At 33.2% G+C, this 27,319-nt stretch overlaps 2 protein-coding genes across 8 annotated transcripts in view; one reads left to right on the forward strand and one right to left on the reverse strand.

The window, feature by feature from the left end:
- Rab3GAP1 (RAB3 GTPase activating protein subunit 1) overlaps positions 1-27,319 on the reverse strand; it is a 116,237-nt gene that overhangs the window by 46,802 nt on the left and 42,116 nt on the right. The window lies entirely within an intron of this gene.
- haf (leucine-rich repeat and fibronectin type-III domain-containing protein hattifattener) overlaps positions 1-27,319 on the forward strand; it is an 87,964-nt gene that overhangs the window by 26,582 nt on the left and 34,063 nt on the right. For 2 of the 3 annotated variants that reach the window (XM_074132436.1, XM_074132439.1), the window contains exon 2: positions 7,700-7,780. The gene's annotated coding sequence lies outside the window, so the exon portion shown is untranslated. Of the gene's footprint in view, positions 1-7,699; positions 7,781-13,697; positions 13,890-27,319 lie in introns of those variants that run through there. The other variant, XM_074132438.1, reaches the window with a different exon arrangement.

Here is a 27,319-nt window from a genome sequence, read left to right on the forward strand (position 1 = left end):
GACTTAGTCTAGTATTTTATTTTATTTTATTTTTTTGCCAATTTTTTCAGGCGGGGCTTTACGTCCAACTAACAAAATTAGGTGTCGTGGACGGAGGCGACAAGCAAACATACGTACTTTACTATAAATTTCTTTTATTCACCATTAAATACAATCCAAGGCTAGATCGGTAGAATCGAACCCACTAAACCAACAATACATCTTAGCATTGCGGGTCTAGCCTATAACCGCCTAGCAAACATACTTTACTATAAATTTCTTTTATTAACCATTAAATAAAATCCAAGGCCTAGACCGAAGGAATCGAACCTACTAAACCAACAATACATCTTAGCATTGCGGGTCTAGTCTCTTAACCACTCGGCTACCGTGGCGCCTCTTTTATTTTATGGTATAGGAGAAAATTTTAGTAAAATTTGCTACCGCCTTCGTACGTAATAGGCCTTCTGCAGTTAGTAGGCACTACTTTACATTATTTAATTGCAGTAAGAAGATAATGAGTGGAGGCTGAAAATACTCGCTTATAAAGAGCCCAGTCCCAGTTATTCTCACAATTGATTCGTTCAGTACTAAACTTACAAATCACAATGTGCAAATTAAATAAATGTACCTAAATATATAAAAATACAAATCGCGAAGTAGAATACATTGATTTTTTTGGCCATTTAAGTTTTTTTTTTTTTTTGTTCACTTAATTCATATTACTTCATACTTAAATAATGTCGGTATTTCAAAACATTCTAATTTATGAGAAACTCTAGCTCATTATTATTACGAAAATAAAAAAAGTCTCAAGTAATTTCACAATCCAGTTAACTAACTGTGTAATTATTAGGCCAGCTGTCTATTCCAATACATCAAGCGCTGTATTGTTGGAAAAACTAAGCTAATGCGCATTGTTGTTATTTTTACAAGAAAAACCTCCCTGGATTGTGGCAAGCTGTTGCAACGTTCTTTTTGTTTGCTTGCTTTCTTAAGAACTTGAGGTGTGTTGAGAGCTTAATGCATAGACTGCCACACCGGTAGCTGACAATTCTTCTTACTTTGGGGAGGGGGGCGGAAGAAAATTGGGTTCGACGTCAGTTAGAAGATCTTGTTGAGTCCACAACACATATTCCCTGTGGCCATTTCCGGGGACTGTTATTGTCAAAACGTAAGAGTGAATCATATATCGAGAGATATTTATACAAATGTCTGGTGCACTGTTTATATACTACGTTATTATACGATATATACGGAATTTCAACGGAAATCGAATTTCAACACACCAGCAAAATTCATGCATGTCGTCAAGTATCAAAATTCTGAATTCTTTCATTGTATCCATCGTAGCACGCATGCGTATTGAACCTTCATCCATCGTCAGTAGCAGAATAATCAGTTTGGTGTAGAGATTTCGACTTCACTTCCGTTTCCGTCTGGCAGTTCACTAGCAGACTTCTTGAGTCAGTCTCTGATATGTATACGTTGAGGAATCTTTAATTAAATCAGTTGCTTTTTATGTAATGATTGTATTCATGCTGCGACAATAGTTTAAATCGTAGAACTTTAAATCTTTTTTAGTGGATCATTTGCCAATGAGAATCCCAAGTAGCTAATCTTAATGGTTACCAGTCGGAAGTGAAATTCCTTTCAGATATATCGGAGCGTGAAAATTATGTATTTGGATTCTTAGCTCATTAATTTTTACCCTCTATTTACTGAACCAGCTTTCTAAAGAGCTTACATTGCATGTGCATGATCACTTTTGTGCAGAGAGAAGGGGGCAAACGTTTTGCAAACATGGAAATCGTAGAAAAAATCATCATCACGAACGGATTACGAGAATAACTTCAACTCAATTAATTAATTAGGAAGCTCTCATTTCACTGGATGGTTACAATTATTTGACCTGTTATTGGTACAGCACAGAATACTTTCTTCTAATCCTAGTTAACTACACGGCCATGAAAATCTGAAGAATGACTCGGTCTGTCTGTCTGTAAGTGAGGTGTTCATATTAAATGAAAGGTAGAAAGTGTCTGGGCGGTTTAAATTATTCGCTACTGTGAACTATAGTAAAGTAATCGCCTACTTTTTGTGGCGTGGCTTACAAGTCGAACTACCAAGATTAGAGGTCGAAATATTGTGGAAATATAAGTACACTTGAAAGTGCTGTAGCACTTTTGCGGAGAGAGACAGAGACGAAGAATCTCAAAGGATTATATGTGGCACTTTTTTTCAGGATCTCGGATCAGAACTTAGCAGAACTCGCCGTCGTTTTCGTGCACACCACCTTAAAGCCAACTTTAAAAAAAAAAAAATTAGGCGCCATCTTTACTTGACTTTCAGGCAGCGAGTAGCATAATTAGCCTCAAACTACTGGAACTTCTTCGAACTAAAGTTAGACTTGGAACAATGTAGTTTCCTTGGTTCTCTCCTAGAGCTCGCTAGTGTGCTTGTCGTAAAGGCGGAATTCAGAACTGTGCCCCGTATATAATAAGCAGTGAAGTATGCCAGGTACCTGTGGTCCTAACAGCCAACTGAGTGTCCTTAATTGTAAATTGACTAGCAATGCAACTAGCATGCCACCATCACTTCGGTTAGCTTCTCTTCTGACCATATTTTTTTTCCCCGAAATTAATAAGTGTTTATTTAAATAATAATTTAACAAATAATTAAGAATTATAATATACCTTAGATTTACAAAGAATAATTTTCAACTAGAAAATTAATCGATCCCCCACAATCCTCTTAAGATTTTGTTGACGAATTCTCAATCGATTTCCAGCAAAGAAAGGATTTTATCCACATTCTAAAAGTAGCCACAGAAGAGAGGAACTTACTTAAAATCTATTCCTAGAAAAAAAAAAAAATTACCAGCAAAACCTAACGGGAATAGTTAGGATAAAAAATTTAAATTGTGGGAATTTGACAGGATGCCAATTTTTAAAGACACCCCTCCACTCCCTCCTAAAACTTTTGCTTTCAAATTTTTCAGGACGTCGAGAGCCGAGATCATTAAGAGAAGATCCATCTCTTGTAAAGTGTAAGTTCTTTCTCTAGAAGCGCTCTAAAAGAAAGTAAAAAAACAAAATATCTTAAGAGGTTTGACGCTATATTTCTTCACAGTTTAGAGTGAGAGCCCACCGAAATTATTTTTACCTTTCTACTTTAAACGTTCGTAAACATAGATTTAGAGTAAGGTGAATATCTTGAAAGAGACCTGAAATTAATCAGACTTTTAGTCACGTATTTGTAAAGTGGACTTTAATATTAGTTTGTACAATGTGGTAACCATTATTTTAACTGCTTCATCTGGGGCTAAAATAAGTATGTATACTTTGCATAAATCGTGTAGATTTTGGAGAAGCACATAATGAAGGAGAGGAAGAAATAGAAATTGGATTCTCTAAAAATATTTATCTGAAATTTATACCAATTATTCAAAGTGATGCACAAAAAAGAACTTTCTAGGACCACATAACATCGCTTGTAATACTTTTAATGATAGACCAAAATAGTGATGAAAAAGATAAAGATAAAGCCGCAAAAAGAAAGTTATCTCAATAAAAGAAATGGATTAAATAAAACTTAAGAAACAGCAAGATCTTGACCAAGTGGCTGTCAAAAATAGTTCATATTCTACAGCCAATAGATTAATTTCATTTTAACAAAATTAATACCCAATTAGATGTCTGCTGATCTAGCTTTCTTCTGCAATATACAGGGTGTCCCAAGGTGTAGGGATAACGACTTTTTCTCGGAAACTAAGATAGCTAGAATGAAACTAAAAAATACGTGTTCCCTTAGTTTTTTGTTAGAAATCCAAATTTACTTTGTAAATTTTTTTCGGTGCTTCCAGAAGCGAGATACAGGCACCAACTTCATTTTTCCAAATGGGGAGGTGTGGTTTTTATTTCAGAAATAGATTCCTCTATTTTTTTTAAAGAAAAATTTACTTGAACGGTTTTTTTCTGTGAGCGATATTTTACAAGTTATGAATGAAAATATGGTTCTTATAAGAAATTTACAAAATAATATAACGGTTTTTCGATTAAATTACAAATTTTACTCCTCATTAATATTACAGATCATGCTCGTGCAGGCCTCCACCATTAGAGATGCATAGACATGCTCTTTCCTGCCGATTGTCCCTTACTGCCAAAGAAATAGATTCGGCTTTAAACCGAGTTACAGGCACCTATTTATTCTTTGCTTTAGTCCATCTACACATGCAATCATCCCGGCTTGATTCTAATAAACCTAGATTTAGTAATGCTTTTAGATAAGCTGAAATAAGAAAAGAAAGAAAAAAAGTTATGAATAATCACCTTGTTTTTCAGGTATCCCCAAAGGAAATAGTCCATAGGTGTCAAATCCGGAGAACGAGGTGAACCAACTGAATAGCCTCCCGTGTCGATCAGGCATGTAAAGAGATATCTCGCTAGGCAATTTGATGGGCGTGTTAGAACTAAGGAAACACGTATTTTTTTAGTTTTTTTTCTAGCTATCTTAGTTTCCGAGAAAAAGTCGTTATCCATAAATCTTGGGACATCCTGTGTAATATACAACAACAGCGGTTTATTTGGGCGGAAACTTAGGCCGAAAAAAAGTAGAAAATTGCACCGTATTTTTCAAGTAAAAATCAAGTTCAAAACCAACTGACTTAACGTTCATTTACAGCACACATGTACTGGAGCTGGAGGTAAACAGCTGGTCTTTACATCTTTGTTAATTACTTCCAACACACACACACACACATGTTCATAGTAATTATGTTCATAAAATAGAAAGTGACGTAAATCTAAATTAGAGCGTGAAGGATATTGGATGTTTTAAAAGAAAATAGAAATAAAGTTACGTAGGCTTGAACTTGGCATTAGTTACACACTTCTTATTTTATCATCTAATTATACAGCTTAGCATTTTGTTAGTTATTATTTCTTTTAGTACGAACGATAGTAATAAAACATTATCTTTATTAAGGCTGCGAATGTGACGATAATATATGGGGGTAAAATTACTAGCATCGCTCCAAGACGTGCGCTAGTGCGCATGCCCAATGGAATATCCAAGTTTTATGGCTATTCTGAGTAATAAAAGAGAAGAGCCTGGAAACCGAGGTTACTAAAGCCGATTGGAGGTAACCAGCTGGCCACATACCCCTCAATTTGCTTCTATTCTCTCACCTGCAGGAATTATAAGGAAACAAAAAAAATCTGGCAGGTATACAGGACTTCTTTTAACCGCATTCCTTCTATTCCTGGCACAATGCTCTTACCTAGGAGCTCTGGGTCCTACCAACACTACTCTGTGTAGAATAGCCACTTATTGGTGGCGACCTTTTGTTAGTTTCTTGAAAGGAAAACCTCAGGTTATTGCAAGGTTGCGAGATGTGCATCACATCTAGGTGATCTTGATTCTTCTTTGGTCCAAAAAAAAAAAAAAATGTGCAAGAACTGCACATGGAAGAGTGTTCTTTGTCCAGCCGCCAGGTCACCGTTACTGTGCCAAGTGCATGTTCTTGGCCCAGTGCCACCCAAAAACGCTTGCAACGTAGACCTAACAGATAACAAACATATCAGGCTAGGAATCTACCTCTTTAAGTATTAGATACTTCTTCGTTGTTGCCACCAAGTTCACAGAAATCAAGAAAGAAATTCGCACAATGATTTATAAATAAGCACTTCAATATCAATTGAGAGAGTTTAGGGACTTTTGCCTTAAAGTCTTAAATTTATCAAAACCATCTATGTAGTTCTGTTCCCTTTATCTTCGGGGATTCAACGACCATCTACAGCATGGATGGAACCCCAAGGCAGCGGGCGTTGTTTGCTCCTGGTATCCTGGTATAGAGTAGTGCGAAACAGAGGTTTAGAAGGATGAGAGTGAAAGTATTGTTTGGAGATTTGCACTCCCATAAAGTTGAATGTCCGCAGTCACAGGATCACAGGATCTTTACAGGATTGGCGGTCAGGACTTTTTACCGGCAAGATTTAAAATTATAAAATTAATAACTCACAGCTGTTTCATTAAGTTAGGCTCGGATGCACGTTATATAATTAAAAATTTATCGTTTCATAAAAAATTTTATTGAAACATTAATTGCGTATTATTATATAATATATGAAAGGATAATAATATGTTAAATATAATATATATATTATTTAGTAATTTATATAAAAGAGAATCGGAAGCGCGCAGCATGTAGTTGGTTAGTAGGTTGTCTTGTGAACTGAATAGGGTATAAGAGTAACGGACCGCAAGGCGGCCTGTAAGATACCGTTCGTTCCTGCACGCCTGGACTTCCTGTCCGCGCCTCGTATCCTTCTTCCCAATACATCGCTTCATTACACATTTCGCTTTTAGAATATCTCCAGCAGGATTACCCTGAACGGTTACCCAGGAACATTCTAAAGAAGTTGTAGTTCTTAAAATATATCTAACTAGATTTAATTAAACTAGCATTATCCCTTTTTTTTTTAATGGCGTATCCCCTTCGTGAGCTAAAACAAACTATTAAATGAAGGCGTTTTCATCTAATATCAACAACAAATAGAACTTCTAGAAGATGTGAATTTAAATACAGCGTGAAGAAAATGAAGTAAATGATTTGAGACACAAAAATCTGGACCTTACAGGAAGCAGGATTCTTTTCCTGCTTGATGCGCCGTCCCTTTTGCATTTCATTAGCCAATCGACTTCTACGACTTTATTGTTCATGGCCACTAAGTCACTAACAAAGGCAAAATAAAGCAAACTATGTCTGAGATGTGTGTAAACTTAAAACAAAAAGAGTCCCTGTCGATTTAATGCAACATTTCTTCCTTAAAATTAAAAAAGAAAAAGAAAAAAAAGTCTTCTAATCCCCTAAGTTCGCCGGATCTTACAAGGATTGTAAAGCTTATCGTCAGGGCATTGATTGTCGCCCTTAGGAAATATCGTGCTTATTGTGATTTTTTAAATGGCATACCTTCAGCGTATTTCCTTTCCCTTATTGACACCAATGAAAATCTCGTGCCAAGCGTGGAAGGGAAAGAAAAGAAAATGATCAGCAGGAAATAGCTGAAGATGAAATCCCACTTCCGGATTACCCAATTTCTCACAAAAATAAGATTCCCACTAATGCGTTTAATATTATTTTGGCACTTTAAAATAAAAACATTTACTAAAGATGCAAGAAATTTGAGCTGTTAATATTACTACTGAATATTTTCAAGAAAATTGTCTTAATGTTTCCTTGAAGACTCGTAATGATAGTCGTTAGCGCGAGATACAATGTAAAGGCAGATCGCAACCGGATGTCCGTCTTATTTCATTGTTCTTCTTTTTTGTTTTGGTCGTTAATAAAAAAAAATGATAATTATAGAAATATATTGTACATATATGATCATGAATATACAAAGTAATTTGTCAATGTTATAGAAAAAAGCGCTAATGGTGTAACTTTGAATAGAATTTTAGAGAAAAATGCAAAGATCATTAAATTAATCGATTAAGATAAAATAATAGTTGTCACCCTATCAAGGTACAATGATCGATGCAGCTGACCTTGGATTAACTTCCAAATGTGATTAGTCAGCCATTTTGTTTTAAGAACCAAATACATTTGGATCATTAACTAATAAGAAAAACCAAAGGAAATTGACGCAATTGTCTAATAGCAACCACATTTTTAAAATGCTGCTCGCTTTAAAACTGCTTTTTTTGTTTACAGATATCGCTGATAGGAGGGGGAAGTGGAGAGGAGCTTGCTATTTGCTCGGAGTTGCTCACCAAATCAGCTGATCTCAGTACGGTAGGTAGTACATATTTTCTTAAAGAGTTTGTAGTGACTTATTGTGTAAATACCAATAAGAGTAATTGAGTTTCTAAGTAACCGAATAGGAACTACTCGTGAAAGGACTTAGGAGTGATCCTGCGATGATGCGGGTCCCGTAATAGCCTGTATTCCATATGTTTTGGCAACCAAACAAGGAAGACCTATTTGTTGGCTTCCAATACTCAATTAACCAAGTAAGTTCTGGCTGATGCGGCCTTATCCAGTCGCCAAATTTCGCTGGCTGTGGTGAGTCCGATGAGACTGTGCGGCACTTTGTAAAGGTGTGTCCAGTTTATTCTAAAACTAGATTCTTCTTCTTCTGGAGGTTAAATGTTTCCCTACTGGAAATTGTGGCATCTGGTAATCTTTACCAGAACATTCTAGGTTTATTCAGTGCACTGGGCGATTAAGTCGCCATGCTCCCTAGTGTCCTGTTGCTACTTTATTAGTTTATTGTATTAGCATCTGGTAACCTTTAGCCGGAATTGTTTTTAAAGCCCCGGTATCTCTCATGAGATGATGGGTGGGCGGGGAACAATGGGCATTTGGATTGCCTGCGTTCCTTCCCCTTTCTGGTGGAGCCGCCCGTCTAAAACAATCTAATCTAAGTTCTGGCTGGATGTCTAAGAAGATGACCTGGGATCAATTAAGCCTCATATTATGACTTCAGCTGCACCGTAAAATACTTCAACTTTTCCTGAAAGACTATACCGAACTCACGACACCAAAACCCGGTTTAGCCGTTCACATTCGGCTCCCAAACCTTACACCGTCTTGATTCCGCCATCATTGTACCTTCTGGCAATTGCCTGACGCTTGCGCGACCACATACTACCAACCTTCTCTGGCCAAAAAAAAACTATGATGTTGGAGACTCTACGCTTTTTGAATGTACATCTTGAATAGTAGTAGTTTCAACAAGAAATAAGTATCAAAAATTTCATTTGCTAAGAACAAATCTGATGTTTCGGATTCGCGGAAACTTAAACGGTTATTTCCGGTGAATTTTCGACATCGAAAACTGCAAAATACATCCTCCTACCTAAGTATAGTAAGTGAAGGTAAAAGATCTCTAATGTATTCGACAAGGACCTGTTTTTTACAGTAGGTAATTATTATTAATTATAAATCCTATGTGACCAGCCTACACCAATGAATTCGCATCTCGTCTAACGGCATTCACACTAACCAGAACTAAATTTAGGTCACGGAAATTAATAATAAATAAAAATAAACTTTATATTTTGTTAAATTAATTAAAATCGTTAGTCACTTCACACGAAAGAACTAAACATGTCAGCTGGTATATAACCTCCAGTAAGGTTAACTTGGATACTGGCGAAGTTAATCGGGTAAAAGTTGAACAAAGTTGTGCTAGATACCAAAAACCGGCTCTGAGGAGCTGCTGTCACAAGGCACTTGTTGCACTTTATATTAGATTTAGCACTCTAGTTAGCTATTCCGGTCTACCAGCGGAAGGTGAAATGTCCACCTGCTATTCATCATCACGTAGGTAAGTGATTGTATCTAATGGCCCATAACAGCACAGCATGGTCTATGACCTCATTCCTAGAGGCCGCTGTACTCCCATATTTCTTTGCTCCGTCCTAGTCGAAAAGAACCTCTATCTTTACCGGCAGAAGTTTATTTATACTCAAGATTATACCTATTTTAATGACCGACTTTTAATACCAAGTACTTATTAGATAGAAGAAATGTAAATTTATGCACTAATGAATAGTACAGAGTTGATTCTAATAATGTCAACAAGTAAAATATGCTTCAACAAACCGGAAATGAATGAATCAAATATATTAATTTCTTCCTGTTAACTACAAAAAATTGCGTTTTTTACGATGAAATACGCAATCTTTATGTTAGAACAAAATGCTGCATATATTGTTGAATAGATAATGTATGTAATCAGGAGGTCGTGTGAGTAATGTCACATCGTAAATACATTCTACGATGCCCCACTTCACGTAGTACATTATTGAGATCAGTAAAAGATGATAGTTAGTAATTTTTATAAGTTAAGGAAAGCATTTCATGCTAAATTCCCTAAATACCACTTGGGATACCCGACTGTGATAATCAAAATTCCTCCTCCGGAAACTTCTATTTACGACACTGCCATTCTCTCCACACACTCTGACCATATCCTCGCAGTACGCTCACTACAGTCCCACCTTCACTCAATAGAACCTTGGTTAGAAAAATGGCGTATAAAAATTAACCCAACTAAGTTTAAATACATAGTCTTCACATTCAAACGACCAACTCCGCCACCTGTCTTCTTACATCATACACCTATACCCCACCAGCCGACCATGTGCGGTACCTTGGAATGTACCTAGGACAAGAGACTTACCTGGAACCTCCCCATACAAGACTTAAACGTACCGAACTAAACGAACGATACAAACTTCTAGCCAGACTACTCGATTAACGCTCAAAACTCTCACTACAGAACAAACGACGATTCTATGCAGCTCTTCTCACCGCCAATATGGACTTACGGACTCGAACTTTACGGAACAGCTAAAAAATCAAACATCAATAGACTGCAAACACTCCAATCCAAAATATTCCGCCGCATAGTAGACGCTCCATTCTATATGTTAGCAACCACACAATGCATACAAATCTCCAAATTCCATTCATCAAAAATATTCATCAAAAACTCTCATTTCATACCTCAACCCTTTAGCTGCAAACTTGTCTTCAACTACGCTACCCTCCAATCCTCGAAGACGGCTGAGGCGCCGTTGGCCCCGTGACCAACTGGGTGACTAATGGCGGCCATCACTGGATGACAGTCATTCACGTCTGCCACGTTACTATATACATTTATCTCATTTACTTATTGTACAGGTGTAAATTTCAACAAAAGGATAAATTAAAGTTACAATTTTTCTAACAAAATACTTTGTAGGACATGGTGAGCATGGATGAAGTTCTAAAGTACTATTACGGTAAAAAAGGTGCAATTTTATGTAAGATAATGTAACTAATAATTAAATATGTAATCAGGAGGTAGTATGAGTAATGTCACATCGTAAATATGACCCATTTCACGTATATATTATTGGACATCAGTTAATATCAGATTTGTATTGTAACGGAAATCGAGTGCATAAGCAAACTATTTGACTGCAGAACTAAGAATAGAAAAACTTTTAAAAAACTCAAACTTCGCGCCTCTCTTTACCCGAGAACTTCCGATTTCTTACCCACTGAATACATGATACGCACAGATTAGCATAACAAAGAAAAGATAAAACATTCAGCAGTAACAGATATAATCAAGAGAAATCGAACAATTAAAGCTGGATGCATCAGTAGAGAGAATGATTAATAAATAAGGAGAGATGGGACCTGAAATAGACTTTTCATCTACGCACCACTGAATTCCAAATTACGTCATTATGTTCTTCTTTAAATCATTTCACTTAATTTACTTTTAGTCGTTTTGTTCGAGTTATTTTTTGTTCAGTTAACATCAATTTTAATCGCTTTCTTCAAGTTTGGAATTTTGTGATATTTTTCTTTTTTTTAAGAATTATTTAATTTTGAGGAATTTCCATTTAATGAAAGAGAAAATTTTCCATCTTCCATAAAAAAGAAATATATGAAAATTTTCTTCGATTTGTTGACGCACGAAGTTAAATAATATTTAATAAACTGTAACCAACCAAGAATATCTCTTAATTAAATTAGAATTTTTTTGCAGCGGTAAATTTGCATATTAACGTGGATTTCCGCCATTTTAATTCAAACGATTTCCGCTTTCTTCATTTGTTAATCTTTTCCAAGAATCTGTGCAGAGGAATCTCTGTTAAGAGGCCCTTGTCTTTGCATGGCCTTCAATGAATCACTTTTACTACTAAGGTCTAATAATAAGAAAAGTTTATAGTGGAATTTCTTTGAGAAGTCCAAATCAGTGCTGTCAGTTTTGGACCTCCGTTTGGGGCCGGGTAAGAATAGTCCTCTGCCTGTCGTAAGAGGCGATTAATGGGGGACGCTGAACGGAATACCATCTTCACCTGGAATGGTGTAGTAAGTCTAAGCTGACACCAGGAGGATGCGAGAAACTGCGAGTCACGGTATCTGGGCCAGTGACCATTCTAGGCCTTTAAGTAGGAGACATAGCCTCTCTACGAAATGGTAAGACGGGATCGTGAGCCACAGCACGCAAGGAGTTCTGTCTCCAGGCTGAGACGAGTTGAGGAAAGGTTTCGTGGTGGTCGAGGTATTGCAATGATGATGGGTAGAGTCCCTGTGATCTATTGTGGGAGGATGGTTGTTTAGCCTTCGGGAAGAGTTATGCCATCTTCTCAGTCACCACGAGAACATGTCAGTTTTGGACGTGAGATGATGCTAGATAAGTGGATCTGCCTGAATGGTTATCAGAAAGAGGGCAGACAGCTATATAAGAACCCGCGAGTGAGTTCAGGCCCACTGGATCTAATGTATTCCCGGGCCTAATAATAAATTAAATGGTAAAATATTTTTGGGATGCCTGAAACTGAGACCAAAATGACTCTGACCTCCTTCTGCTCCTCCAGACTTAACCGAAGAAGTAACTTCCCCTAGTTTCGCTTCCGGAGATTGTAGCATCTGGTAATCTTTACCAGAACTTCCAGTGCACTGGGCGATTGAGTCGCCATGCTCCCCCGTGTGTACAGTCACTACTTTATTAGTTTATTGTCCTGCTATCCAGGAACTCTTAGCCGGATTTGTTGGTCTTGAAGCCTCGGTATCTCTGATGAGATGAGGTGTGGGCGGGGAACAATGGGAACCATTTTGGATTGCCTGCGTTCCTTCCCCTTTTTGGTGGAACCTCCCTTCTAATACAATCTACAATCTACAACCTCCCCTTCTACAATAGCAATAAAATCCTCATTGTTAAACGTGCCAATCCCCCAATTGCAGGCTACTTTGACAACAGTCCAAAATTGCCGACGCGAAATTAGACTAATTATAAAATACGATAATTAAAACTCTGCTATCAGTTTTATAACATATTAGTAAAAAAAATATACATATACGTAAATGTGAATTGCAACTCTAAAAAACATGAGTTAATAGAAAATATATTTAATTTCATCTGAAAATTATTTTTCACAGTAGTTCTTAGAAATATTAGCGGTATTGTCAGATTTGTCGGCCATTTTATGATCATAATTTAAAAATAAATAAATAAAATAAAACAAAAGATAACTTTTTATAGTTTATAAGAATAAAGTAATTGAGACATAAAACACGAAACTCGTATCATAAACCGGAAACTAAACAGTCATCGATTTGTAATTTTGTGTTTTTTTTTTTTTAAATAAGCAATCTGCAGTAATTGTTTCGATTATTTTCATTAACAATTAATGGAGACTTAATCAGTGCATCAAATTGCAATGCTATTGGCTATACAGAACAAAAAAAAAATGGCCACACACAAAGCCAATCAGCAAACCCTTTATCAGTGTACTGCACATCTAGGGTGGTAACACTGTTAATAACCTAATTAGCAGGAACTAGGTTATAACTTTCATTGTCATGACGGATTTAATTTCTCCTTCTATCAAAATAATTAGTGACCTCATGAAATTAAACGGAACATATTTTTTTTTCTTACTCGTATATAATATAGAATTAAGTTCAGTTTAACAAATCTGGCTACTAAATTAATATATTGAACTTTTTTATTGTAAGATAAGTTATTATAACCGTCTAGATCAGCGTTTCCCTTTTTTGGCTCACGTACCACTTGGTAGTACATCATGTGCTAAATTGTACCACTTCGTAAAAATGATTTTTCGCAATTTGTTATTCCGAGTGTGTTATTTTATTATTGTTATCTTTATTTGTATAGAGATACAATGTGTCTGATACAAAGGAGTTCATGTTCACTTTATAAACTTTGTAAAGTGTAAGATCTTAGTTTTAACACTTTCTTTTAAATAATTAAAAATTGCGTAGATATTTTTCTCTTCAAAATTATTAATTAATTTACTAAGTTCTTCTTTAGGATTATTATATTTGTGCCCAAATCTTCTAAAATAATTTCTTTTAAGTATTTCAACTACCTGTAAGTACCAATTAAATTTAATATTGCTTGTACAGAGCTTACTTCATTACAATCCAGTCCCTTTAAGCAGATCTTTACATAGTTATCATTTAAGTTCTGTCACACGATAATTTATTTATTATTTATTTATTCAAATTTGTACAAAGGTAAAACCTGTTACAAATGGAGTTCTGCTACTTAGTACTATGACAAATATTCCTAATATAATATATTAATCACAACACAAAAAACCAAAAGCCGGAAACTTAAAATAAATTAAATAAAATTAAATAAACAGAAACTTACACATAACAAAAAGAAATTATAACTGATCACTCATTTAGAACAAAGGCTCTTAATTTTAATACATTTTCAAGAAACTTATAGATACGATATATTGTATGTTCAAAAGGAGTATTAAAAAACAGATTTGTAAATTCAGAACTGGCATGGTTTTCTGCAGTTATATTTAATTGCTTTCTAAATAGCTTGTATAATGGACACTTTATAAATATATGTGTTAAAGTTTCAGGTTCGTTTAAATTACATAAAAGGCAAAGGTTTTTTGGATTAATTTTATAGGTAATTTTATTAAGTGTAAGTTTGATAAAATAAGGGCCAGAAAGTCTTATTTGGGCGTAAATTTTGATAAATTTGAAAGGAATAGAGCTCTGAAGATATTTCTGAGTTTCATTCAACAATACTGCATTATTCCAAAATATATTAAAAGATGACTTTAAGACTCTTTCTAAATCGGCTTGAATTAAATAATTTTTGTATCTTTCTAAAGTTATTTTAATGTTTCTCTTAACTCTGACCAGCTCCTGTAAAGGACCTAAATCGTCTATACTAATGCATTTCAGGCATTCCTTGGCTTGTGAAAGCCAATTATATTTGATCTCCCCTGGTTTAAGTACGCTATAGTTCACAAGGGTCGCAAAACAGAGATATAGAAAACTATTTTCGGCTGCATTACTGATCTTGAACATCCAATGAAGAGTTGATTTTAAAATATTAAATGAAAGTTTTAACTGGTCAGTCTCCAATCTAATTAAGTGATTTGGTGTGGTCCGCGGGAGACACAGTAAACGTTTATAATAATTCATTTGTACTTTTTCCAATTGATCGCCATGCCTCAATGCCCATACAGGACAACAATATAGTAAACAGCTTTTCACTAAAGACTGAAATAAATACGTTCTAGACTTCCAGGAGTTAGATTTTCCCTTGCAAAGAATGTTTATCGCTGTTCCTGTTGCTGCATTCGCTTTGGCGATCGAGGAAGATACAGTATCGTTAAATTGCCCAGACCGAGAAAAAGTTATGCCTAAGTAGTCGAATTGTTTTACTTTTTCTATTTCTTGATTATTGAAATAAAATTTCCTTTGTTTTTTGGGTTCCCTTCCTAAACCTAATTTTAGAATTTTTGTTTTGTTAACATTCACCGTTAATTCGTTATTTATACAATACAGATATAGTAGGTCCAGCTTCTTTTTTATGTCTGTATATGAGTCACCCATGATAACCAAATCATCAGCATATCCTAGTGAAATAATATCGTGGTTATTATCGATTTTTATTCCGGTGGCACCATTGCTTCTAAAATATTCCTCCATATTGCCAATGAATAGGTTGAAAAGTAACGGGCTTAAAATTTCCCCTTGAATTACGCCTCGGGAAATTTTCAGTCGAGAAGTCAGACTGTTGTTACTTCTAATTCTTGCCGTACACATGCTATAAATTTTTTGAATTATTCTGAACATTTTACCAAAAAATCCGAGTTGCTTTAGTTTAGTCCACAGAATATGGTGATTTAAGGAATCAAAGGCTTGCTTAAAGTCTATAAATAACAAATAGAGATTCTTTTTTCGTAGGCCAAAATGAATATTTATTATAGAGTTTAAAATAAAAACATCATCCAAGGACCCTCTATTCCTTCTGAACCCATTCTGACTTTCTGGTAAAAAGTTATTAATTTCCGATAACTCATACATACGGAAAAATATTATTTGTGTGAACAACTTAGCTATACAGTTAACTAAACCTATGCCTCTGTAATTTTCAACTAGTGACTTATCTCCTTTTTTATGCATCATAATCATAACAACTTCTGTCCATTTCTTAGGAATTACTTCTGTTTCCAAAACTTTATTAAACAAAACTTCTAAAAATAACAACCAGTTTTCAGGTAAGCATTTATAAAAATCATACGATATTTCATCTAGGCCTGCCGATTTCCCTGCTTTTGATTTCATAATCGACTGTAAGATTTCAGATTTAGAAATAGGTTGATCTAGAAAAGGATGACACACATCAAAATAATATTTAGTAGCTAAATTTTTAATTGGAAATTGTAGACGGAGATAATCGTCCCATTCTTTAATAGGAATTGTATTATTTCCATCACACGATAATTCTATTAAATTTTCTTTATTTCTTATCTAGATAATGATGTAGCTTTTCCAAAATTTTCTTTATAGAAAGGGGGTTTGATATCCAATTATCATTTGGGTTTTCTGGTTTTGGGAAAATACTGCATGAAAGACAATTTTAATCTTGTTAAATGTGCTATTATATCGTATTTTCTCGTATATCTTGAGACAGACCTACCTTATTACTGTACATGTTAACAACTTTACTGTTTAATTTTATTAATTAAAATAATTTTTAAGTATTATAGGAAAAAAACGTTTCTATGATATTTTTATTTCGTATATCCGCCATTACTGATTATTTTTCGCTTACCACCAACCAGCAACTCGCGTAACACAGGTTGGGGAACGCTGGTCTAGGTTTTTTTGGGGGGAGAGTCCGTTGATCGTGGTACACTTTTAAGGTTTGCTGATTTAAGTAAAGGATAAATAGAGTAATATATATCAGCCAAGTGCAATCAAGTACTGGCTGTATAATACAAAGAGAATCGACGAAAATCTACGTCCATTAATTGTGTACACGTACACATTTAAAATGAAATAATGGCGGGAGACTGTTGTGCGACCGCTAGCCACGCGTGCCTCGTTTATAGTTATTGGTCTCGACAGATTATTACGATATTTCATGTAATTATAGACAAAAGTGGTCTCCATAAAAAGCTAAAATATAAACAAAATCTACCGAGTAGTTTACGAGATATTTGAAGTTAAAGTTTTCACTGTTTCAAACTGTACCAAACTTTAACTCTAAATATCTCGTTTCTTACACGACAGATTATTACAATATTTCATACAATTATAAACAAAAGTGGTCTCCATAGAAAGCTAACATATAAACAAAATCTATCGAGTAGTTTACGAAATATTTGAAGTTTAAGTTTTCACTGTTTCAAACTGTACCAAACTTTAACTCTAAATATCTCGTTTCTTACACGACAGATTATTACGATATTTCATACAATTATAAACAAAAGTGGTCTCCATACAAAGCTGAAATATAAACAAAATCTATCGAGTAGTTGACGAGATATTTGATGTTAAAGTTTTCACTGTTTCAAAATGTACCATACTTAACTCTAAATATCTCGTTTACTGCACGACAGATTATTACGATATTTCAAACAATTATAGACAAAAGTGGTCTCCATACAAAGCTAAAATATAAACAAAATCTACCGAGTAGTTTACGAGATATTTGAAGTTAAAGTTTTCACTGTTTCAAACTGTACCAAACTTTAACTCTAAATATCTCGTTTCTTACACGACAGATTATTACAATATTTCATACAATTATAAACAAAAGTGGTCTCCATAGAAAGCTAACATATAAACAAAATCTATCGAGTAGTTTACGAAATATTTGAAGTTTAAGTTTTCACTGTTTCAAACTGTACCAAACTTTAACTCTAAATATCTCGTTTCTTACACGACAGATTATTACGATATTTCATACAATTATAAACAAAAGTGGTCTCCATACAAAGCTGAAATATAAACAAAATCTATCGAGTAGTTGACGAGATATTTGATGTTAAAGTTTTCACTGTTTCAAAATGTACCATACTTAACTCTAAATATCTCGTTTACTGCACGACAGATTATTACGATATTTCAAACAATTATAGACAAAAGCGGTCTCCATAGAAAGCTAAAATATAAACAAAATCTATCGAGCAGTTTACGAGATATTTGAAGTTAAAGTTTTCACTGTTTCAAAATGTACCAAACTTTAACTATAAATATTTCGTTTCCTACACGACAGATTATTACGATATTTCAAACAATTATAGACAAAAGTGGTCTCCATAGAAAGCTAAAATATAAACAAAATCTATCGAGTAGTTTACGAGATATTTGAAGTTTAAGTTTTCACTGTTTCAAACTGTACCAAACTTTAACTCTAAATATCTTGTTTCCTGCACGACAGATTATTACGATATTTCAAACAATTATAGCCAAAAGTGGTCTCCATACAAAGCTAAAATATAAACAAAATCTATCGAGTAGTTTACGAAATATTTGAAGTTTAAGTTTTCACTGTTTCAAACTGTACCAAACTTTAACTCTAAATATCTCGTTTCTTACACGACAGATTATTACGATATTTCATACAATTATAGACAAAAGTGGTCTCCATACAAAGCTAAAATATAAACAAAATCTATCGAGTAGTTGACGAGATATTTGATGTTAAAGTTTTCACTGTTTCAAACTGTACCAAAATTTAACTATAAATATCTCGTTTACTGCCCGACAGATTATTACGATATTTCATACAATTATAGACAAAAGCGGTCTCCATAGAAAGCTAAAATATAAACAAAATCTATCGAGCAGTTTACGAGATATTTGAAGTTAAAGTTTTCACTGTTTCAAAATGTACCAAACTTTAACTATAAATATTTCGTTTCCTACACGACAGATTATTACGATATTTCAAACAATTATAGACAAAAGTGGTCTCCATAGAAAGCTAAAATATAAACAAAATCTATCGAGTAGTTTACGAGATATTTGAAGTTAAAGTTTTCACTGTTTCGAACTGTACCAAACTTTAACTCTAAATATCTTGTTTCCTGCACGACAGATTATTACGATATTTCAAACAATTATAGACAAAAGTGGTCTCCATACAAAGCTAAAATATAAACAAAATCTATCGAGTAGTTTACGAGATATTTGAAGTTAAAGTTTTCACTGTTTCAAACTGTACCAAACTTTAACTCTTAATATCTGGTTTCCTACACGACAGATTATTACGATATTTCATGTAATTATAGACAAAAGTGGTCTCCATAGAAAGCTAAAATATAAACAAAATCTATCGAGTAGTTTACGAGATATTTGAAGTTAAAGTTTTCACTGTACCAAACTTTAACTATAAATATTTCGTTTCCTACACGACAGATTATTACGATATTTCATACAATTATAGACAAAAGTGGTCTCCATAGAAAGCTAAAATATAAACAAAATCTATCGAGTAGTTTACGAGATATTTGAAGTTTAAGTTTTCACTGTTTCAAACTGTACCAAACTTTAACTCTAAATATCTTGTTTCCTGCACGACAGATTATTACGATATTTCAAACAATTATAGACAAAAGTGGTCTCCATACAAAGCTGAAATATAAACAAAATCTATCGAGTAGTTTACGAGATATTTGAAGTTTAAGTTTTCACTGTTTCAAACTGTACCAAACTTTAACTCTAAATATCTTGTTTCCTGCACGACAGATTATTACGATATTTCAAACAATTATAGACAAAAGTGGTCTCCATACAAAGCTAAAATATAAACAAAATCTATCGAGTAGTTTACGAGATATTTGAAGTTAATGTTTTCACTGTTTCAAACTGTACCAAAATTTAACTATAAATATCTCGTTTACTGCCCGACAGATTATTACGATATTTCATACAATTATAGACAAAAGCGGTCTCCATAGAAAGCTAAAATATAAACAAAATCTATCGAGCAGTTTACGAGATATTTGAAGTTAAAGTTTTCACTGTTTCAAAATGTACCAAACTTTAACTATAAATATTTCGTTTCCTACACGACAGATTATTACGATATTTCAAACAATTATAGACAAAAGTGGTCTCCATAGAAAGCTAAAATATAAACAAAATCTATCGAGTAGTTTACGAGATATTTGAAGTTAAAGTTTTCACTGTTTCGAACTGTACCAAACTTTAACTCTAAATATCTTGTTTCCTGCACGACAGATTATTACGATATTTCAAACAATTATAGACAAAAGTGGTCTCCATACAAAGCTAAAATATAAACAAAATCTATCGAGTAGTTTACGAAATATTTGAAGTTTAAGTTTTCACTGTTTCAAACTGTACCAAACTTTAACTCTAAATATCTCGTTTCTTACACGACAGATTATTACGATATTTCATACAATTATAAACAAAAGTGGTCTCCATACAAAGCTGAAATATAAACAAAATCTATCGAGTAGTTGACGAGATATTTGATGTTAAAGTTTTCACTGTTTCAAAATGTACCATACTTAACTCTAAATATCTCGTTTACTGCACGACAGATTATTACGATATTTCAAACAATTATAGACAAAAGTGGTCTCCATACAAAGCTAAAATATAAACAAAATCTATCGAGTAGTTTACGAGATATTTGAAGTTAAAGTTTTCACTGTGCCAAATTTTAACTATAAATATTTCGTTTCCTACACGACAGATTATTACGATATTTCATACAATTATAGACAAAAGTGGTCTCCATAGAAAGCTAAAATATAAACAAAATCTATCGAGTAGTTTACGAAATATTTGAAGTTTAAATTTTCACTGTTTCAAACTGTACCAAACATTAACTCTAAATATCTCGTTTCCTGCACGACAGATTATTACGATATTTCAAACAATTATAGATAAAAGTGGTCTCCATACAAAGCTAAAATATAAACAAAATCTATCGAGTAGTTTACGAGATATTTGAAGTTAATGTTTTCACTGTTTCAAACTGTACCAAAATTTAACTATAAATATCTCGTTTACTGCCCGACAGATTATTACGATATTTCATACAATTATAGACAAAAGCGGTCTCCATAGAAAGCTAAAATATAAACAAAATCTATCGAGCAGTTTACGAGATATTTGAAGTTAAAGTTTTCACTGTTTCAAAATGTACCAAACTTTAACTATAAATATTTCGTTTCCTACACGACAGATTATTACGATATTTCAAACAATTATAGACAAAAGTGGTCTCCATAGAAAGCTAAAATATAAACAAAATCTATCGAGTAGTTTACGAGATATTTGAAGTTAAAGTTTTCACTGTTTCGAACTGTACCAAACTTTAACTCTAAATATCTTGTTTCCTGCACGACAGATTATTACGATATTTCAAACAATTATAGACAAAAGTGGTCTCCATACAAAGCTAAAATATAAACAAAATCTATCGAGTAGTTTACGAGATATTTGAAGTTAAAGTTTTCACTGTTTCAAACTGTACCAAACTTTAACTCTTAATATCTGGTTTCCTACACGACAGATTATTACGATATTTCATGTAATTATAGACAAAAGTGGTCTCCATAGAAAGCTAAAATATAAACAAAATCTATCGAGTAGTTTACGAGATATTTGAAGTTAAAGTTTTCACTGTACCAAACTTTAACTATAAATATTTCGTTTCCTACACGACAGATTATTACGATATTTCATACAATTATAGACAAAAGTGGTCTCCATAGAAAGCTAAAATATAAACAAAATCTATCGAGTAGTTTACGAGATATTTGAAGTTTAAGTTTTCACTGTACCAAACTTTAACTATAAATATTTCGTTTCCTACACGACAGATTATTACGATATTTCAAACAATTATAGACAAAAGTGGTCTCCATACAAAGCTAAAATATAAACAAAATCTATCGAGTAGTTTACGAGATATTTGAAGTTAAAGTTTTCACTGTTTCAAACTGTACCAAACTTTAACTCTAAATATCTTGTTTCCTGCACGACAGATTATTACGATATTTCAAACAATTATAGACAAAAGTGGTCTCCATAGAAAGCTAAAATATAAACAAAATCTATCGAGTAGTTTACGAGATATTTGAAGTTTAAGTTTTCACTGTTTCAAACTGTACCAAACTTTAACTCTAAATATCTTGTTTCCTGCACGACAGATTATTACGATATTTCAAACAATTATAGACAAAAGTGGTCTCCATACAAAGCTGAAATATAAACAAAATCTATCGAGTAGTTTACGAGATATTTGAAGTTTAAGTTTTCACTGTTTCAAACTGTACCAAACTTTAACTCTAAATATCTTGTTTCCTGCACGACAGATTATTACGATATTTCAAACAATTATAGACAAAAGTGGTCTCCATACAAAGCTAAAATATAAACAAAATCTATCGAGTAGTTTACGAGATATTTGAAGTTAATGTTTTCACTGTTTCAAACTGTACCAAAATTTAACTATAAATATCTCGTTTACTGCCCGACAGATTATTACGATATTTCATACAATTGTAGACAAAAGCGGTCTCCATAGAAAGCTAAAATATAAACAAAATCTATCGAGCAGTTTACGAGATATTTGAAGTTAAAGTTTTCACTGTTTCAAAATGTACCAAACTTTAACTATAAATATTTCGTTTCCTACACGACAGATTATTACGATATTTCAAACAATTATAGACAAAAGTGGTCTCCATAGAAAGCTAAAATATAAACAAAATCTATCGAGTAGTTTACGAGATATTTGAAGTTAAAGTTTTCACTGTTTCGAACTGTACCAAACTTTAACTCTAAATATCTTGTTTCCTGCACGACAGATTATTACGATATTTCAAACAATTATAGACAAAAGTGGTCTCCATACAAAGCTAAAATATAAACAAAATCTATCGAGTAGTTTACGAGATATTTGAAGTTAAAGTTTTCACTGTTTCAAACTGTACCAAACTTTAACTCTTAATATCTGGTTTCCTACACGACAGATTATTACGATATTTCATGTAATTATAGACAAAAGTGGTCTCCATAGAAAGCTAAAATATAAACAAAATCTATCGAGTAGTTTACGAGATATTTGAAGTTAAAGTTTTCACTGTACCAAACTTTAACTATAAATATTTCGTTTCCTACACGACAGATTATTACGATATTTCATACAATTATAGACAAAAGTGGTCTCCATAGAAAGCTAAAATATAAACAAAATCTATCGAGTAGTTTACGAGATATTTGAAGTTTAAGTTTTCACTGTACCAAACTTTAACTATAAATATTTCGTTTCCTACACGACAGATTATTACGATATTTCAAACAATTATAGACAAAAGTGGTCTCCATACAAAGCTAAAATATAAACAAAATCTATCGAGTAGTTTACGAGATATTTGAAGTTAAAGTTTTCACTGTTTCAAACTGTACCAAACTTTAACTCTAAATATCTTGTTTCCTGCACGACAGATTATTACGATATTTCAAACAATTATAGACAAAAGTGGTCTCCATAGAAAGCTAAAATATAAACAAAATCTATCGAGTAGTTTACGAGATATTTGAAGTTTAAGTTTTCACTGTTTCAAACTGTACCAAACTTTAACTCTAAATATCTTGTTTCCTGCACGACAGATTATTACGATATTTCAAACAATTATAGACAAAAGTGGTCTCCATACAAAGCTGAAATATAAACAAAATCTATCGAGTAGTTTACGAGATATTTGAAGTTTAAGTTTTCACTGTTTCAAACTGTACCAAACTTTAACTCTAAATATCTTGTTTCCTGCACGACAGATTATTACGATATTTCAAACAATTATAGACAAAAGTGGTCTCCATACAAAGCTAAAATATAAACAAAATCTATCGAGTAGTTTACGAGATATTTGAAGTTAAAGTTTTCACTGTACCAAACTTTAACTATAAATATTTCGTTTCCAACACGACAGATTATTACGATATTTCAAACAATTATAGACAAAAGTGGTCTCCATACAAAGCTAAAATATAAACAAAATCTATCGAGTAGTTTACGAGATATTTGAAGTTAAAGTTTTCACTGTTTCAAACTGTACCAAACTTTAACTCTTAATATCTGGTTTCCTACACGACAGATTATTACGATATTTCATGTAATTATAGACAAAAGTGGTCTCCATAGAAAGCTAAAATATAAACAAAATCTATCGAGTAGTTTACGAGATATTAGAAGTTAAAGTTTTCACTGTACCAAACTTTAACTATAAATATTTCGTTTCCTACACGACAGATTATTACGATATTTCATACAATTATAGACAAAAGTGGTCTCCATAGAAAGCTAAAATATAAACAAAATCTATCGAGTAGTTTACGAGATATTTGAAGTTTAAGTTTTCACTGTTTCAAACTGTACCAAACTTTAACTCTAAATATCTCGTTTCTTACACGACAGATTATTACGATATTTCAAACAATTATAGACAAAAGTGGTCTCCATACAAAGCTAAAATATAAACAAAATCTATCGATTAGTTTACGAGATATTTGAAGTTAAAGTTTTCACTGTTTCAAACTGTACCAAACTTTAACTCTTAATATCTGGTTTCCTACACGACAGATTATTACGATATTTCATGTAATTATAGACAAAAGTGGTCTCCATAGAAAGCTAAAATATAAACAAAATCTATCGAGTAGTTTACGAGATATTAGAAGTTAAAGTTTTCACTGTACCAAACTTTAACTATAAATATTTCGTTTCCTACACGACAGATTATTACGATATTTCATACAATTATAGACAAAAGTGGTCTCCATAGAAAGCTAAAATATAAACAAAATCTATCGAGTAGTTTACGAGATATTTGAAGTTTAAGTTTTCACTGTTTCAAACTGTACCAAACTTTAACTATAAATATCTCATTTCTTACACGACAGATTATTACGATATTTCATACAATTATAAACAAAAGTGGTCTCCATACAAAGCTGAAATATAAACAAAATCTATCGAGTAGTTTACGAGATATTTGAAGTTAAAGTTTTCACTGTACCAAACTTTAACTATAAATATTTCGTTTCCTACACGACAGATTATTACGATATTTCATACAATTATAGACAAAAGTGGTCTCCATAGAAAGCTAAAATATAAACAAAATCTATCGAGTAGTTTACTAGATATTTGAAGTTAATGTTTTCACTGTACCAAACTTTAACTATAAATATTTCGTTTCCTACACGACAGATTATTACGATATTTCATACAATTATAGACAAAAGTGGTCTCCATAGATAGCTAAAATATAAACAAAATCTATCGAGTAGTTTACGAGATATTTGAAGTTTAATTTTTCACTGTTTTTAAACTACTAAAATTTAACCTTCAATATATCATCAACTATTATCTCTAAAATATTGTGATTAATATCACTTATAAGGCTAACTTTTCTCTTCAATTTGGCACTGATTTCATTCAATTGTGAGCAATATGAAGAGAGATACTAAGGTTTAAGGAGCTTGAAAACTTCCAAAATGTAACCTTTTATATTTCGTTATTTTCATTAAAGTATAAATCGCAATTTTATTTTCTTTTTTGGAAGTGTCGTGAATAAATGTTCTAAATAAGTTTTTATTTCCGGTTTGAAGGTAAATGATGGATCCGTTTACGTGGTAACAGTAGAATCAATAGAATTTAGTGTTACCTCAGTTTGGCTAATGTCGATCTTACTATTTGGTGCGAATACGTTTAATAACCACAATGTGTCAACCTTGAACTTGCTGCTTGCGATTTTTGTTTTTTATTTTCATTAATATAATTAATTATAATATAATAATATATTATTGATTATAATATATTATTATAATTACCTCACAGTCCCGCCAATTTGTGTGGTTTTTTTTTTTTTTTGCTAATTTTCACTCCCTCTTTCGGAAGATAATCGATATTGAAAGGCTACAAAATGCAGAAAAAAGAAAACACGATAATATAATGATTAATGAGTATATATAGTAAAATTGTAAACATTTTCCCCATGTGTGTAGAAATCTAGGTCACGCACCGTTGCTACGTTCTTCGGTCGTGTATACTGACCAGATCATAATTATTGTCAAGCACGTTGATTTTCGCGGTCAGCTACCATAATGGATTTTCAAATTAGATGCGGTTTTACAAAACACACAGCTTCCACATACTCTTGTACAAGGTTACTCTCTATAGCGGGGGGGGGACCCGCAGTGATGAAGGCTGCTGCAGGGAAGTTACAAACTTTCTCATCTATATTATGATTTTTTTTTTGTGTGTAAACAATGACTGGTATAAAATATCTTCTTTATTATTAGGGAATACTATTTTCAAGGACAATACATCGATTGAAAGTTTCGGGACTAACCTCGATAGGAGGAATTATTGGGTTATCTTCTGGATACTGAGCTATTTGCCACAGGAAATGCTTGTTATGGAGGATTTATCATGTGAAGATGTGGATGCCGAGTAGGTTGTCTCCTTCCGCCACTCCCTTTTCCAGTAGAGCCTTTCATCGAATTCTCCTGGATGCTTTTAGAATACTGTTGGTGTCAGGTACAAAATAAAAAAAACTTTTTCTGAATCACGTGGCCTCGAAACGGACATATTTCCGATGAAAACGTCATTTTGGAAAAATATGTCACGATTGCAATATTTTTTGTCTTATCACGTAAGAAGGAGATTCATAACTGGCGACTGCAGAATGTGAGAAGAGAGGAGGGATAAGAGAAAGAGGTAAAAGATCTGTATAATGGAGAAAACAGATGGCCCTGATAAGCGATCTTCGTTACTTCCATCAGATAAGCTGTGCTAAATAGCCTGGAATGCAAGAGAGCTCTCTCTCTCCTCTCTCTCTCTGGAGGCACCGTTTGTGGTGGAAAGTTTAATGTATCCGGTCATCTAGAGTACTATCAAGACTTCCAGTAAATGTCCTCCAAGTTTGCCCAAAGTTCAAATTCACTTAGCTAATTGGACTTTAAGGAAGTATTGTACATCTGATGCGAACCATTCATACGCTATTCTCTTACAGGAATTGTTTTGTGCGGAAATAGAAATCGCTAAAAAGTATAAAAATAGCACTTCCGCTACACGAATAATTTTTCGTAATGTTTGCCAGCACACACACTACAGCTGATCCTTCGAATTTCCTTTAAATTTGGAACTTTGCCTAAGTATAATTCCTTCCAATAATGAGCCTGCACAATTCACTTACACGGATATATTAGAGGGAAACTTAACATCACCCCGAGAACTGCCTTAAACAGCTGTTTTTCAAAAAAAAAGGCGCTAAATCTACGTATCCGGTAAACTGTCATTTCCGTTATGATAATTTTGTCTAAACATTTATTACTGGATTTCCGGTGGTGGTACCGGACATTATGTGATTTTCCGTTTTGAGTTTTAAAAACTGGAAACACATTTTTCTTTTCCTTTTTTTATATTCAGGGGAACTGAAAAGGGATATTAATAGAAAATTCACAAGATGGCAGCCCTGC

The sequence above is a fragment of the Rhodnius prolixus genome, unplaced genomic scaffold (genome assembly GCF_049639745.1).
Source record: "Rhodnius prolixus isolate KJV_2025 unplaced genomic scaffold, Rpr scaffold_4, whole genome shotgun sequence".
Taxonomy (NCBI): Eukaryota; Metazoa; Arthropoda; class Insecta; order Hemiptera; family Reduviidae; genus Rhodnius; species Rhodnius prolixus.